Source organism: Tamandua tetradactyla, chromosome 3 (assembly GCF_023851605.1).
Source record: "Tamandua tetradactyla isolate mTamTet1 chromosome 3, mTamTet1.pri, whole genome shotgun sequence".
Lineage (NCBI taxonomy): Eukaryota > Metazoa > Chordata > Mammalia > Pilosa > Myrmecophagidae > Tamandua > Tamandua tetradactyla.
Genome location: NC_135329.1, coordinates 31977338 through 31992059, shown reverse-complemented (window position 1 = coordinate 31992059; position 14722 = coordinate 31977338). Strand labels below are relative to the sequence as shown.

General features: G+C 49.7%; 1 pseudogene; it reads right to left on the bottom strand.

The window, feature by feature from the left end:
- Positions 1 to 2093: 2093 nt before the first annotated feature.
- Positions 2094 to 2828, bottom strand: LOC143675527 (phospholipid phosphatase 2 pseudogene; annotated as a pseudogene).
- Positions 2829 to 14722: the final 11894 nt, after the last annotated feature.

Below are 14722 nucleotides of genomic sequence, written 5' to 3'. Positions count from 1 at the left end.
AGACTGAAGACCACCTCAGAGCCCATCTCCCTCTGGATATTTCCCTCCCTCCTCCATTTCCATCTCCCCGTTTTAACTCACTGCCCCCCATCACTTAAGAGACCCTGAAATCACTATTTTCCGACTCTGGGAGCCTATTTCAGTCATTGTCTCCCTGGATGGTGGTGGTCAACATTCCTAACACTCTCCATTCCGCACCCCCATTGCGGTGACTCCCCCCTCTCCTAGCCCCACCCTAGTTTAGGCTCCTCTTCCTTTGGCTTCCACTTGAGATTGGTGCCTCTGTGTCCTCGGCTCACTGCTATTCTCTCCCCTCCCATCTTCCTGGACCATCTCATCTACTCTCACCTCTCACTGTTTCTGCTTTTATTTTTGTGCTGATGACTCCCAAATCCAGGCCTCCAGCCCGCACCTCCCATGTGGCCCCACCAGCCAACTGTCCCGGGCAAAACTCTCCCCCTCGATTGAATCTATGCAAATGGTCCCAGACCTCCTGTAGTTCAGTCCTCAGCAGCACCAACAACTGTCTCCTAAGGGGAGTCTCCCCACTTCTATACTTGTCCCTCTCAAGTTTATCCTCACCATGACCACCAATCATCCATCTAAAAGATACATAAGGCACTCCATGTTACGTCTACTTAAAGCTCACCAGTGGCTCCTCACCACTCAGAGCCAAGTCCAAGCCCCTTGTGGGCTCATGATGTACAGGCTTTGGTTCTACTCACACCTGTTGCTTTTCCTTCCTGTCTTTCCTTCCCTGCCTCTGGCCCCTCTCCCTCTCCCTCCTTCCCTTCCCTCCTGCCTTCTTTATGCTCTAGCCTGTGAGCAGCATTGGGGATACAGCTGCCTGTCCCCAAGAAGCTCCTCCTGTAGCAGGAGACAGCTGAGTTCCAGGGTCTTTGGGTCTTTGCTTTTAACACCTCCACTTAGGCACAATGACTGCCAACGTTTCCCTTAACACAAAAGTAGTACATTCATTATCTTGGAGGTCAGGGTGGCCCACTGGCCCACCTGCTCCTGACTTGCTCATGAAGTACCCCGCATATCATAACACTTATCTACCAAAGGCTTTGGATTTGGTTTTTTTTTGTTTTGTTTTTGGTGACTTGGAGAAATCAAAAGTCTTTATAAAATCTTTTGTTGAAGCTTTGGGAAGAGGTCATTTTCTTCCTAATTACTCTGTCCAGGGTTGAGGCATGAACATGTCTTGTCAGATGCTGGCGCCCAGTGGTTAGGAGCATGGGTTCTGGAGGTAGACTGAGGGGCTCCAGCCTCAGGTCCACCATTAGCCACAATTTGCTGAGCTCCCCAAACCTCCTTTCTGTGAAGAATGAGGGACATGCTAGTATGCAAGTTAAGTTGCTGCAATGGCCCAGAAGGAGCATGCAAGAAGCAGTCAGCACAGTGCCTGGTACCCCACAAGCCATCAGTAAATAGCATCAGCTGTTCTTTCCATCATTTTTTTTTAAGTTGGCAGAGATAGAGATGTCAATCAAAAGGAAGCAACCTGGTGCACTTTTATTTTGGAGACAAGTGAGTGTCCCCAAAATAGAGGCTGGTACAGTCCAGTTAGAGAACAGCATGATGTGGATAAAAATCCTGAACACTCGAAATGGGGAAGGATCTCTTCCAGCTGGGCAATCTGGGAAAGCGCCCTACACACAGCGACACTTGAGCTGGGCATTCAGGATATTTTTGCCAAACAAACGGATTTACTAAAATTCTACATGCACATTACATTTTACAAAAATAGTGTGTGTCCTGTTCTCTTGGCTCCTTCCCTAATCCTTGCAAAAGGAGGGGGGTGCAGTCCTCAGACAGCAAGGAAGACAGAGTCCCCAACCCAAGTGGTCAGGGCTGCCCCAGGCACCCCAGAACCCCAGGTCCACATATAGGAGGTAGAGGGAGGGGAACCCACTCACTGATCCCATAGCTCAGAGTTCCTGGAGTCGCTCATCACCCAATCATGGATGGTGGGTCCGTCTCAGGGGGTGTCCTGCCAGGGCCCCCTGCACAGCTAACCACAGCCTGTGCTCCAGCCAGCCCAGGCAGTCCCGCACTGCACAGGGGAGACGGTATACACAATGGTTGTGTCAGTGGCTGGGCTTCCGTTCCAGCTCCTCCTCCTCCAGGCAGCACTACGAGGGCCAGGCTTTGAAGAAATGAGAGATGTCATGGATGATGAGACCCGCTACCAGCGCCACCTGCAGGAGCCCAACGAGGACATGGCTCCGGTGGTGTTTATGGTTGGACACGCAGGTGTAGCCGACCAAGATACCCGAAGCCCACATAAAGGAGTGCAGGATGGGCTGCAGAGGCCACGCGCACCTCCTGCAGGGCCCCTCCTGCACCCAGAGCGCCAGGGAGTTCATGCAGTACATGGCAAAGGAAAAGCGTCCAGAATAGAAAGACGATCTGGCCTCCGTGACGTGGGCAGGGGTCCCCCCACCCTGCACACCTTCACCAGCTGCACTTAGATGGAGCTGTTCACGCGGCTCCACTTGGGGTCACAGGATGTCCTTCGCCAGGTCGGTCAGTGACCAGCTCACCACTGCCCCGTACAGGAACGAGCCCAACGCCTTCCAGACAGCGGCCACGTTGTTGAAGTTGAAGGGGATAGAGCGCGTGGTGCACACCAGGGAGGCCTCCAGATGGTCGGGGTAGTGGATGGAGCTGTCTCCACAGTAAAATCCTCGCTCGTAGGAGGCATTCGCCAGCATCAGATTGGCAAGTGGCAGAGAGGTGACCAGCACGCACTGCACATCCAGCAGGGCGAAGACCCACCTTCCCTCTATGCTGCATTCTCCACCCAGCCTGGGCTGCCCCATGACCCCTGTCCCAGCATGTCCCACTGCCGCTGGTCACGTGGCCACCCAGGATGAGTTTTGATGTGGGGAGGGAAGGGGAAGCGTCTTCCAGACAATCATAGGAGCAAAGGAACAGAGAGGTAAAGAATGGCCTTGAATGGTGGGAAGAAAACAATTCAGGGTCCCTGGGGCCATGGGTGCCTGGTCAAAGAGAGAGGGCTGGATGTGCTCAGCCACTGCCTCTTCTCAGCCTCACAGCTGAGGCTCCTTGAACCCCTGGGCTCCAGGACCACCCTAACCTTTGGCCAGAGGTATTGAAACAGCTCTGGGATTGATTCAGGCATGATTTAGTTCTGTATTCCAGGGGCCAGACTTGTGCCTCTTTCTCAAGGCTTGGGCCCTTGCTTTGGGAGCTGTGCTATGTCTGGGTCTCCCTTGGATGAAGGGTCAACTTTCTTCTTGAAGGTGTCATCCCCCATCACCTCAACAAAACATGCTGTGACTTACTGAGCCTCTAGTGTGTATCAGGATGAAGCTCTTTTGTACATTCCCACCTGCAACATCACCTTATCCCCACTTCATGGATGAAGAAACAGGTTCAGAGGTGAGTTGCCCAAGGACACAGATGCTTGGTAGCTGTTGAGTCCAGGATTTGACCCTAACCTGACTGTCTCCCAAGCCTGGGCTCTCTCTTCCATGGAGCCCGGCCTTGAGCTCCGTGGTCCCGATACCAGCTCAGGACCTGGTTTCATGACAGTCTTCTCACCTGGCATTCCAGGGCTTGACTCTGGCCCTGCAGGCTTCAAGCCCCACACCTCCCCCTGGAGCCCCGTTGCCAGTGCCTGACGTGAGTCCTGTCCCTGGACTGCTGGAGGAGCCTCCCTGGGTTCTTACATCTATCATCTGCCTTGAGCTTGTGTTTTTCCCAATCCCACTCCACCCGATGACCTTCCCCCTTCAGCAGCATCCCTGATACCCTTTCCACCCCCATTGTCCTGTCTCTTCTAAGGAACAAGCAACCTGCAGTTTTCAACTGTGGATGGTCCCTAGGGAGCACGTGCAGAAATGTTGAGTGTTTTTGTTTCCTATTCTGATGGGGGCGTCCTAGAGTGCAGGGGCATCCTGCAATGCTAAACATCCTCAAAGGAAGAGGAGTCACACCCCGAATGCCTCGGGTGCTGTTGCTGTCCCATTTTACAGTTAAGAAGATGGAATTTGGGAGCATGGTGGCTTTCCCCAAGCCACGTGGCTGTGTGAGTGGCAAGCCGTCACTTAAACTGTATTCTCTTAGTTTCCGACTCTTCCCACTGCGTCCCAGAAAGAACAGGATTGCTTCCCAACAACCCAGGGTGGCTTAGGAGCATCCTGACTTGATGCAAAAAGATGAACTGTGTAACCTCGTGCAGTTCTGTCAATCAGAGTAGTTCTGAGAAAAGACAAAATCAGCAACACTGGCTGGCGTCGGGTCTGCTGTGTTGGAGTGGGGACAAGTACCGGATGGGCGTGATGGACGGGAGGTGGGAAGAGATTGCAAAGTGATTCATTTTCTTGGAAAAGGCTGAGCCCCATGTTCTATTTTGTTCTGCCCTGGCACAATGAGTTATTCCTTGTCCTGCGAGAGACAGGCCCTGACAGGACAGGCAGCTCCAGAAAATGTTGGGAATCCAGGGTTAAGGAGAAGGCTTTATAGCTCTTTTGTTCTGCCATCAAGTCGCAATGCACTTGAACTCCACAGATGCATATCAAGTCCACAGATGCATCAAGTCCACAGATGTATCAAGTCCACAGATGCATATCAAGTCCACAGATGCATCAAGTCCACAGATGCATATCAAGTCCACAGATGCATATCAAGTCCACAGATGCATATCAAGTCCACAGATGCATCAAGTCCACAGATGCATATCAAGTCCACAGATGCATATCAAGTCCACAGATGCATATCAGAGTCAGATCTGCAAAACCGTCCATTGTCGATGAATGAATGGAAGGGATGAGGGTAAGGGGAAGAAACTGCCATAGGATAACTATGTCTGTTCCTTGCTGGGTCAGGGCTTTTTGTCCCTCCTCTGAAGCCAGACGGGGTCCATTTCCTCCTGCTCTTGCAGAGGGAGATTACAATTATGGAATTGGATCCCACAGCAGCACCGCGAGGCTCATGCCAATGGACTTTCCAATGCCTTCCTTGGACCTGCATTTCAGAGCATGTGGCACCCTAGGACGGTGGACATTTGTCAGCTCTTTCATCAGACACCTGTTGAGCAGCTCCTTCCTGCCAGGCAATTTGTCCGCTGATGAAGAAGTGCAGATAAAGCCACGCCCCTGCTGTCCTGATGTGAGCCCCCCACATCTGCCCTGCAGCCCTTCTCTGGGGGATCAGTGGACCAGCCCTGTGTTCCTGCATGGTGTGCTTCAATAAGCCAATGCCTCAGTGAAGGCAGAAAACCCAGAAGGTGGCTGAGAAAACTAGGTTGGGGGTGGCGGGGGGAGGATGGCAGTTGCAGGGGAAAGACTAGACTGTTATGTAAAATTTAGACCGATGGCAGGGAAGAACTGGAGTTAGGATGCATAGGCACGTTTATTATGAACTGAGGCTATGGGAGACAGGATTGCAGGATGGCAGGTGGGTCTGTGGGTAGCGGGAGAAGGGCAGAAGGAGAGCCGAGAGTCACAGAAATGCAGTCGAGTCGAGGCACAGGTGGTTCTCTGATGACCCCTAGCCAGCGATCTGAGAGACGCCAGTTTTTGAAGCAGGAGAATTTTGTCAGAAGGGAGAAGGGTAGAGTGGGAATTTTGGAACCTACTTTAGGCCCTTTCAAAGAAATAGGATAGATCTTTGGTCAGTGAGCAGGCGGCTCTGTGAGAATCCGGTTTGTGGCTTCTTTCTTCCCGGCCCTGAGGATGATGAGGCTTCAGTCAGTCCAGCCGGAGCAGCTGGAGGTCTGTTCCTGCTTCAGAGACCCATGTGGCCACCTGGTTCCTAAAATGCGGACACAGAAAGGAGTGACTGAGAGTCTGCAAGAGGTGTGGGCTGCCGTCCAGCTCGGCCTTTATAGGAAAAGCGCCCGGGCCGAGGCACGGGGGCCCCTGGGATCCTGGGGGCTGGAGTCCATGGCCACCATGAGGAGGGGGTGTCCTCTCGGTCTCTGGGGCCACGTACCCTGCCACAGTGCTTCCTCGCTGTACCTGGCTTCTCGTCCTGGAGGCTCTGTCCTAACCAGCAGCATGACCTGGGGCAACCCACGTCCTTGGAGGATTCAGCAATCCGTCCTCAGCTCCCGGAGCCAAGGATTCCTAAGACCCAGCCCTGTGGTTAACAGCTGCAACAGAGAAGCCAGGGTGAGAAAAGGTGATTTCCCATCTTACCCAAACACCCTCGGCTTCCGGAGTTTATCTAGGACAATGAACTACTGGAAGCATACTGCTCTTTTCCAAGCCTCAAGATGCTAGAAGCATGGCACTTTTAAGTAAGAACGGCCACAAACTGCTGTCTTCACTCTGCAAGGTTTATCTCTATTGCATTAGAGATTACTACTCCAGTGGTTTTGTTTTAGAGGTAAGAACACAGAGGTCCTGAGAGGTCGAGCCCCTCGCCCAAGGTCACACAGCAAGGTGAGGCAGAGTCATACCGAGAAACCAGATTCCCTAATTCACAGACCTGCCTGGCTCCAGAGGCCCAGAAAACGCAAGCATCGCGGCCAGGGCTGCTTCCAGTGCTCGGCGTGTGGGCGGAGAGCCGGGCAGCGAGGCAGCGTCCCAGCCTAATTAGAAGCTGTCGAGGAGCTGGGACACGGGAGGTCGTGCTCAGAGATTAGTGCCCCTTCCATAGATCATAGGCACGCCAAGGACATAATAAATAATCTTCCCAAAGGTTTTAAAGGTAAAAATCAGCAAACCATTAATAACGTCCCCGGCACCATATATCACGCTGAAATCTTCCCATTATGCGGCTCCCTGAGCCCATTCGCATTTTCTCCCTCGTACTTTTTTTTTTCTTTCCAGAGTGTTCTGCTGCAGCTTTGAATCCCCTCCCCCGCAGCCCGCTGAGACGGGAAGGATGGCGGTGCAAGGATGAGAGGGCTCAGTGGGTTTTCTTTTTAGAAGAGCTTTACGGGTTTACTATCGTGGTTTAGGCAGCAGAGGGACCACGGAAGCAGAGATGTCAGTCTCTTTCTTGGGACCCCCATATTTCTGACTCCACTTTTCCTTCCAATGGAAGCCTTAAGTAGGAATAATTCTGTGGTCTCTCTCTGTGGCAAGGACGGTTTAATTAATTAATGCAACAGGGTCAATTTAAATAAGAAAAGTGCTGAATGCTGATGCTGTCATTTCCAGGGCTGGTGTACCTGTGCTCTGCAGAACAGCAGGGGAGGCAGCAAGGAATTGGGGGGCCCTGGTTCTACGATTTGGGTGGATTGGACGTGCTTTATAGTTTGAGGTGATCTGCGGCACCAAGCAAATCAAGAGCTGGAGGCAGCAGTTAGGAAAATAGGGAATTCCTCAGCCCAGGCTGCTCTTTCTAGGCCAAGACACTGATGTGCAAGTGAAGTGACCCTGCAATGGGGTCACATGGGGATAAGGTGAAACAAAGGGCAAGAACCAGGGAGTCGCATTTGGGTCTCCTCTCTAGCACTGGTGTGAGACCTTGGCCAAGTCACATCCCATTTGGGTTCAGCTTCCTCAACTGCAAAATGAAGGAGTTAGAAAAGATGTCCTGCCATCCTTTACTGCAGTGTCATGCCACGATTCTGTTAATTCTTTAAGGACATCTGGATTGAGTAGCTCTTAAAATTAGCACAAGGTGGTTCTTGGACAAGGGATCTGCACTGAAGACGGAAGAATTCCATACTAGCTGATTGCTACCACCTGGGAAGACCCTGGTGAGGCCATGGCTCTCCTGGCAGCTAGGGAAGGTGAGTCCTAGTGCCAGCCCTTTTGTCATAAGCTGGATGACCTTAGATGAGCTCCTTTGTCAATCACCTACAACTAAGTGGCTGTTAAAAATTCCTTCTAGTTCTGAAATCTCGGACTAAGTCCGAGCTGAGCCAGAAGCTATATGCTGGTGGTTCTGGAAAACATCTTCTGTGTTCCTGGTATAGAGCATGGAACTGGACTCCAACAGCCTTGGGCTTTTTAGACCTTGGCTAAGACATATTCCTTTCTGTGGTTCAGTGTGCTTTTGCCATCTCCCCAATTCCACAAGTAGACAGGAATCCACATGACCATGCTGCACATGAGTGTGACATTTCACATCTTATAAAGCACAGCCATCATTTCCTTCAGCCCTCAGAACAACCCAATGATTGTTGATCAGCAAGGCATGGTCTACTGTACCCATTTGATGGATGAAGAAACAGATATGGAAGGATACACAGGAGGGTTACAGAAGTTTATCAAGGCCCTCTTGTGGAGAGATGCCGGGTAACTGTGTGTTACGACAGCCAACAACAGCGGGGTTTGAGAGCTGGTGGATGTGGATGCCTTCAAAACAAAAGCAGTCTCTCTCCCTGGATGAAGTACCTTTGTGTTTTTCCTTAAAGCATATTGCGGTTTGGTGCATATCACCCACGTTGTGAGCTGGCCTTCAACTGGACTTGTGCTTTATGAGAAAGACTCATATTTCCCAGGCCTGAGGGTGGCACCCCAAGTTGACACTGAAGGGTTGACTTGAGCAGGACCCTGAGTTATCAAAAGGGAATTGGTCCCCAGTGACCTTCAAAGATGCTCTAGCTTCTGTGTTTCCTAACAGATACTCCTGAAAGTCCAGCACCCCCAGAGCCAGTGGGACTTCCCTAAACAGATCATTTTGACCACAAGGGAATCCTCGATTGAGTACAGAAGCCACAAAGACACATCGGCAGACCTTGAAGGTTCAAAGGGTGGGCTTCCAAGATGGTTGTCCGCTCTGTCATCCCTTCCTTTGTACCTGCAGCTTGCAGCCCCTCTTCCACTCTGCTTTGGCTCATCTGCCACACTCTGCTTAGCAACAGTGTGATTTGGGGCAACTTAATAACTTCGTGGAGCCTGTTTTCCCATCTGTCAAAACTGGCCTTATACCTACCTTATTTAGTGGCTGTACATGCCCCAGTAATTCTTAATAAATTAGTGATTATAGTGCAAGCTTGTAAATTACTTATCTTGAGAGGTATAGAACGCTACTGGAGTTCAGCAAGGGGAGAGAAAACATTCAAACTGAAGGGAAGCCCATTAGGAATAGATCTCATAATGAAAATTGTATTTGATCTGCACCCTGAGGAAAGAGTTTAGCAGGGTTTGGATAGGAGAAGATAGGAAGATTCCAGGGGAGGGAACAGAAGAGTGAACAGCACAGAGTTTTACAGGCCAGGGGAGGTCCAGCTTGACTCAAGCACAAAGCATTCTGAAAGACCTCTTCCCTCACGTGAGTCCATGTTCCCTGCCAGAGCATCAATTCTGAAGATAAAATGCACTTTCCCAGCCATCTGTCCTGAGAGACTGTGACTTCCCTCAATTCCTTGTCATAGCGACAGGGCCTTGGTCCCCTCTCAGGCCTTGATGGATGACTCCCAAGCTGCATTTCATACAACTCCATCTTCCCTGGAAGCAGTGACACAAGTAATTGGTGTCACCTCTGTTGATTGCATGCCAGATGCTGACAAAACAGTCGGTAATAGCGAGCTGCAGTGTTCTGCCTTTGATTGGGTGGGGGAGGGAACACCTGGGAACCGACCCAAGGTGGCCTGGAGAGCTCTTGGGGTAACCGAGGGAGCAGCAGCCTGTCCACTGGAACCAGAGAAGCAAACGCCAAGACATCCTGGTCCCAACCTGGAGAATGTACTAGAATCCTTCCAAACTGATATAGCCTGGTGTTTGAGATTTATGGTTTGCCCCCAGGGTGCATTCTAAAGCCTGCGCAGATGGATGCATGTCACACACCCTTCTGATCCATCTGGTCAGTTGTCTGCCTGGCAGCCTGGGGGCCTGCAGTCATAAGCCTTGGAGTTGGATGGGCTCTTGAGGGGACATATTCTCCTGGTTCCTGATAGTACAGTTACTATTAATCCCCTTTTTAGATGATGCATCTAAGGTCCCGAGAGTTTAATGCCTTTCTCCTCCAAATGCAGAGTGAGGTGTTGGTGAGAGAAGGTATCAGTGGGATGGGTTAAGTGGGTACAAGTCAGGTCACTGCACCATAACAAGGTGTACTGTGCATTAGCACAGGCCAAATTTGACTAGGTTGGGAGCCTATGGCCTTGTCTCAACTCCAGGGTGGTGGGAGGCAGGATGGCCTCCTTAAACATCTTCTCTTTCACAAGAGAGTGGCAGCCCCACCCACCACCCACAGCTTAGCAGAGAAGCCTGCATCTCACCAGGAACACACGCCTCTGTCCCACCTCCAATGCTATGCTACCCAGGACCTAGTGAATGTTCAACCAAGAGCAACAGGATCGAATGAGAGTTGCCTGAGGACTATGCAAAACATTCACTTTCAGATGCACCAAAATCTGACCCTCCAGCCAGTAAACTGAAACAGCGAGAGCTGCTTACCCCGTCCTCATCACAGTGGCCGACAGAACACTTGTTCTATATGCCACCTCTGCCGACTTTGGGGGAGAATTTTACTTTATTAATTTAGATGCGTGCATGTAGAATCGAGTCTGGGTCTCCCGCATGGAAGGTGAGCATTCTACTGCTGAACCACCCACGCACCCTCACTTTAATTTCAGTATCAGAAATTAGTCTTTTTTTTTTCTCCTTCCAAACAGATTGTGATGAATCATGTTTCTTTTTCATGGTGCCTGTTAATTTTGTGGTTCTTTCTAGCAAATGTGTTGGAGGTTGCAGCATCTACTTTGGTGGGCAACCCTCACTCCTGGCTCAATTTTCCCTGTCTGCTCTTATTTTCTTTTCCCCTCAACTCTCTACCTTATTTTAATTAATTTTACCCTGTCATATTATTTACATGCCGGTAGATTGCTCTACATCTTTATCAGAATAAGGTGGGCCTAAGAAATGAATAAATACGCATAGCTTGAACACCAGCCATCTGAATTACGCACAGGAAAGAGGCAAATAAATATTCATCCAAGGCTCAGTAGTTTATCCACTGGACCAAATCTTTTGTGGTTTCAAATTCTTGCTTGGGCAGGTTCGCTTATACAGTGTTTGCACATTTATTGAATACCTACTGTGGTTCCAGGAACCATGAACAAAGTGGAGGCAGAAAGGACACTATTGGCAGAGAGCAAAGGCAGCTTCTTGTGGATACTATTTTGACCGCACCTGCACAAGGCACTGAGCCATTGGGACAATTGGTCTACCATTTGGCTGCGCCCCAAGCTTTTTCACTCCTAGTTGCCCCAAACAGCTAGTCTACCTGGATGATTGGCAGGCTGGCCTGGTTGTTCTCTGTGTAGACAGCCGCTCGCCATGGCTAATGTTGAAGAGTCCCTCCTGCCGGACCTCAGACAGGTAGAAGAGCAGTATGTTAGAAGTCACTGGGTTTCATGAGGTCAGAGGTGTGGCCATCCTGGAACCAGTTTTCTCCTTGCCCCAAATGCGCTACCCTTGCCCTCCTGCCATTGGAAAGCTGGAATGGTCCTTCTGTGGTTAGTGATTCCGTCTGCACCTGCTCTCCCTGCAGAAAGGGAGGGGTTCTCCCGGGGGCTAGAACAATGCCAAGGCTGTCCCTGACGAGTGGTGCCGTTCCCCCCAGCCCTCCTCCCTGGGGAATGGCCCCCGCCGGTTACTGGGAGCACAGGGCTCCCCCCAAACGCTCCTCCGGAGAGCCGTCTCCAGCCTGGCCCTTGGGACCTACAAATCTTTCCTAGATCTGGCCGAGCCTGGGAGAGTCCCTGCCGCTGGCGCATTGTCCCACTCCTTCGCCACTTTTCCTCTGCCGCATTGTTCCCGTTATCAGCATCCTACACGCTGCAGCGGCTGCACAGGAAAGCGTTGCTGCTGTCGCCCAGGCCGATGGGGCCCAGGTGTCCTGCTGGAAAGGGCTGCGTGAACAATTGGGTCCGCATAGACCCCCCACGGAGTCCCCGTCTTCTGCGGGGGTGGTTGAGGACCGGGCACGCAGACCCATGCTCTCTTTGAGGTATCCTGGTTCTCAGTGCTTGTGGGTGGGGGTGGGGTGGGGGGAGGACAAAAGACTGGGCTCTGGGCCCAGGTTCCCCATTTATCAGTCCGGGAAACCAGGGCCCCCCCCTCAGTCTCTCCGAGTCTCCCCCTCTGCAGCCGTCCTTTAAGGTGGATGCCCTGCACGAATTAGAAGCTGTTCGTCTTGGTTTCTTTATCGGATGCACACAGGCCTGTGTACCTTGTTGAAAGGACCAGATGAAGTTGAGGAAATGAAAGTCCTTCCTGGTCTGTCATGCATCAGACAAGCGACAGAGGAATAAGCGGTTGGGCAGACATGGCACACAATTGTGGCTCTTTCTAAAATGAAGGGTCTAGATTAGAGCAGGTCTAATAAAGCAGGTCCTATCCAAAGTTTTTGGAGGAGAAGGAGCTGAGGGGAGGTAGACAAAAACCTGCTTTCTGTCTGTGCCGGGCTGGAATTCTAGGTGGGAGTGAAAGAGAGCTGGATGGCACAGATTTAGCAAATAAAAATACCGGAAACCCAGTTATCAATTTGAATTTCAGATAAACAATGAATACTTTTTAAAGTATAAGAGTGCCCTATGCAACATCTGAGACAGGTTTATGTGAAATTTGTGTGTGTGTGTGTATCTGAGATTTAAATGTAACAGAGCTTGCTGTATTTTATCAGGCAAACCTGCACAAGACCCTCTTACGGGGTCCTGAACGTTGCAAGGAAGTCTTTGGGATGTTCAGACGGGACTGGCTGAGACAACTTCCAGAAGTCTCATTCTCTAGTGCTACCCAGAAGCACCCTTTCCAGACCCCTGACCCCTCTAGAGTAGACCTGCAGGCTGGGGGTGGCTCTCTTGAGTGCAGGTTGTATTCTAAGTCTGAGGCTCCCAGAGCAGCCCAGGCCAGAAATTTGGATTTAGGGCTCTTTGCTGCCTCCACAGGTGGGGCCACCTCCTCAGAGGATGTGGGTGCATCAGGAAAGTCTGCTGAGCTGGCCAGGTATACTGACCCTACCAAGGAAAGCAACCTGGCTCGGGAGCCAATTTCTTTCTTTCAGACAGGTATGTTTCGCCCTCTGCTGGCCAATGCAGATATGACAGGAGTGCTCATAGATTCCTCTTCACTCCAAGAATTAGCAGACAAGCAGTGTCGTGGGCCTAAATTCAACGCTTCTCTTTTCAGCATGAGGAGCATCTGAATTGTGGATTTTCCCGCAAAGTAAAAGTCACATTAATGAATTCTTCCTGTTGAAAATCTCCACCTATTTTACTTTAGCCAAGCAGGAGCTTGGAGAAAACAAAATATAAAGTTCATTAAGTTTGTCTTCCAGGAGTGAACTCAGAACCTTTTAGAGAAAAAGCATACAGCAGTCTGTGAGATCACAAATTGTCAGTAGCAACAGGAGCCTCAGGAAGGGTTGCCAGGCTGAGGGACCTCCTAGTACCTCTTAATCCAGGCCACTGGGGCAGGACGTCATTACGTTATCGGTTATACCGTGAACTCAATTCTAAAGTCACTGGCTCATGTTTTTCATTATTTACAGCAAATAATCATCTCGTTGTTGACATGAATAATTAGACACTTTCTGTGATCCCCTTCAACTTTAGCTCCAGGCACCTCTAAGAGATCTGTCATCTCAGCACAAAGTTCTCTACATTCCACCTAAAAGGCCAAGAGCTGTATCCCTGCAAATAACAATAAATGGAGTGTAATTAGAGGGGTCTGTTGACTCCAGTTTTACGTGGTATACCAAACGCAGGAAATGGTGGGTGATTTTGCACCATCAGGATATTTATAATTGGAATGGCAAAATGGTGGAAGTGCATGCTAACGTAGTTGCAAGGTGATGTTTCATACAGACAGGGCAGACCAAGATTTTGTGAGGAATTCAATAATTTGCAGGCCTTTCTTAATGAAAAAAAAAAAAAAACGAACTGGTGAATGCATAATAAGGCACAAAGTGAATATTATTTGGGATGAGAAAATACATCACAACAAATGACATATTTTTAAATGCTAGAAAAGTCAACTAATATCATGAAACCAGAAAAATAGTCCAAACAGCCTTCTGTCTCTGTACACTTCAGATCTTGTGTATCCACCACTTGTTACAACTTTCAACACTGGGAGCCCCAAGACACGTTCCCACAGAGGCAGGACTTTTGGGTTTACAGCTTTATCTCACAGCATTGGTGAGTCAGCACAGTGGGGCTCAGGGCTGTGCCTGAAAGCCACTTCTATACCCTGACAGTCAGAAATATTTAACTCTATACAGAAGTGACTAGCATACATAAATAGATGCCACTAAACCCAAATGAATAAATCTTCAACTTAGCCAAATCCTAAATACTGCCGTGGGCCCTCTGATGTCATATGACAGGACAGGTTTGATGGAAGGAAAGTTGGAGTGGAAAGAAACAACTAACTGCCTTGACCAATTCGTGATTAAAATATATTACTTTTGCAAATTTCACATGGAAAAAAGGCCATGTGATTACATTGCTAGGACCCTTTGGCTAGCAGTGAGGAGCCCTGAGGTTTTACCTTCCTGAGTTTCTCTGCAAATCTCTCTCCCTCTGCAGGTAGAACCAGTCCAAATCTCAGATAATGTCACCAACATGAATAATGTTAGCATAATCCAGAAAAATTTGGCTAATGGAGAATTATGCTACAGATGGCTGGTTATTTTTCAGGTTTTACAATGTTTTGGGGAACTTTTCTGATTTTTGCATGTATTTTAAGGATATGAGGAACCTTACTTGCAAGTTCAATAAATTATCAAGTGCTCTTTATTTATTCTTTACAATATCTTTGTTTATCCTGAACTTTCAGAC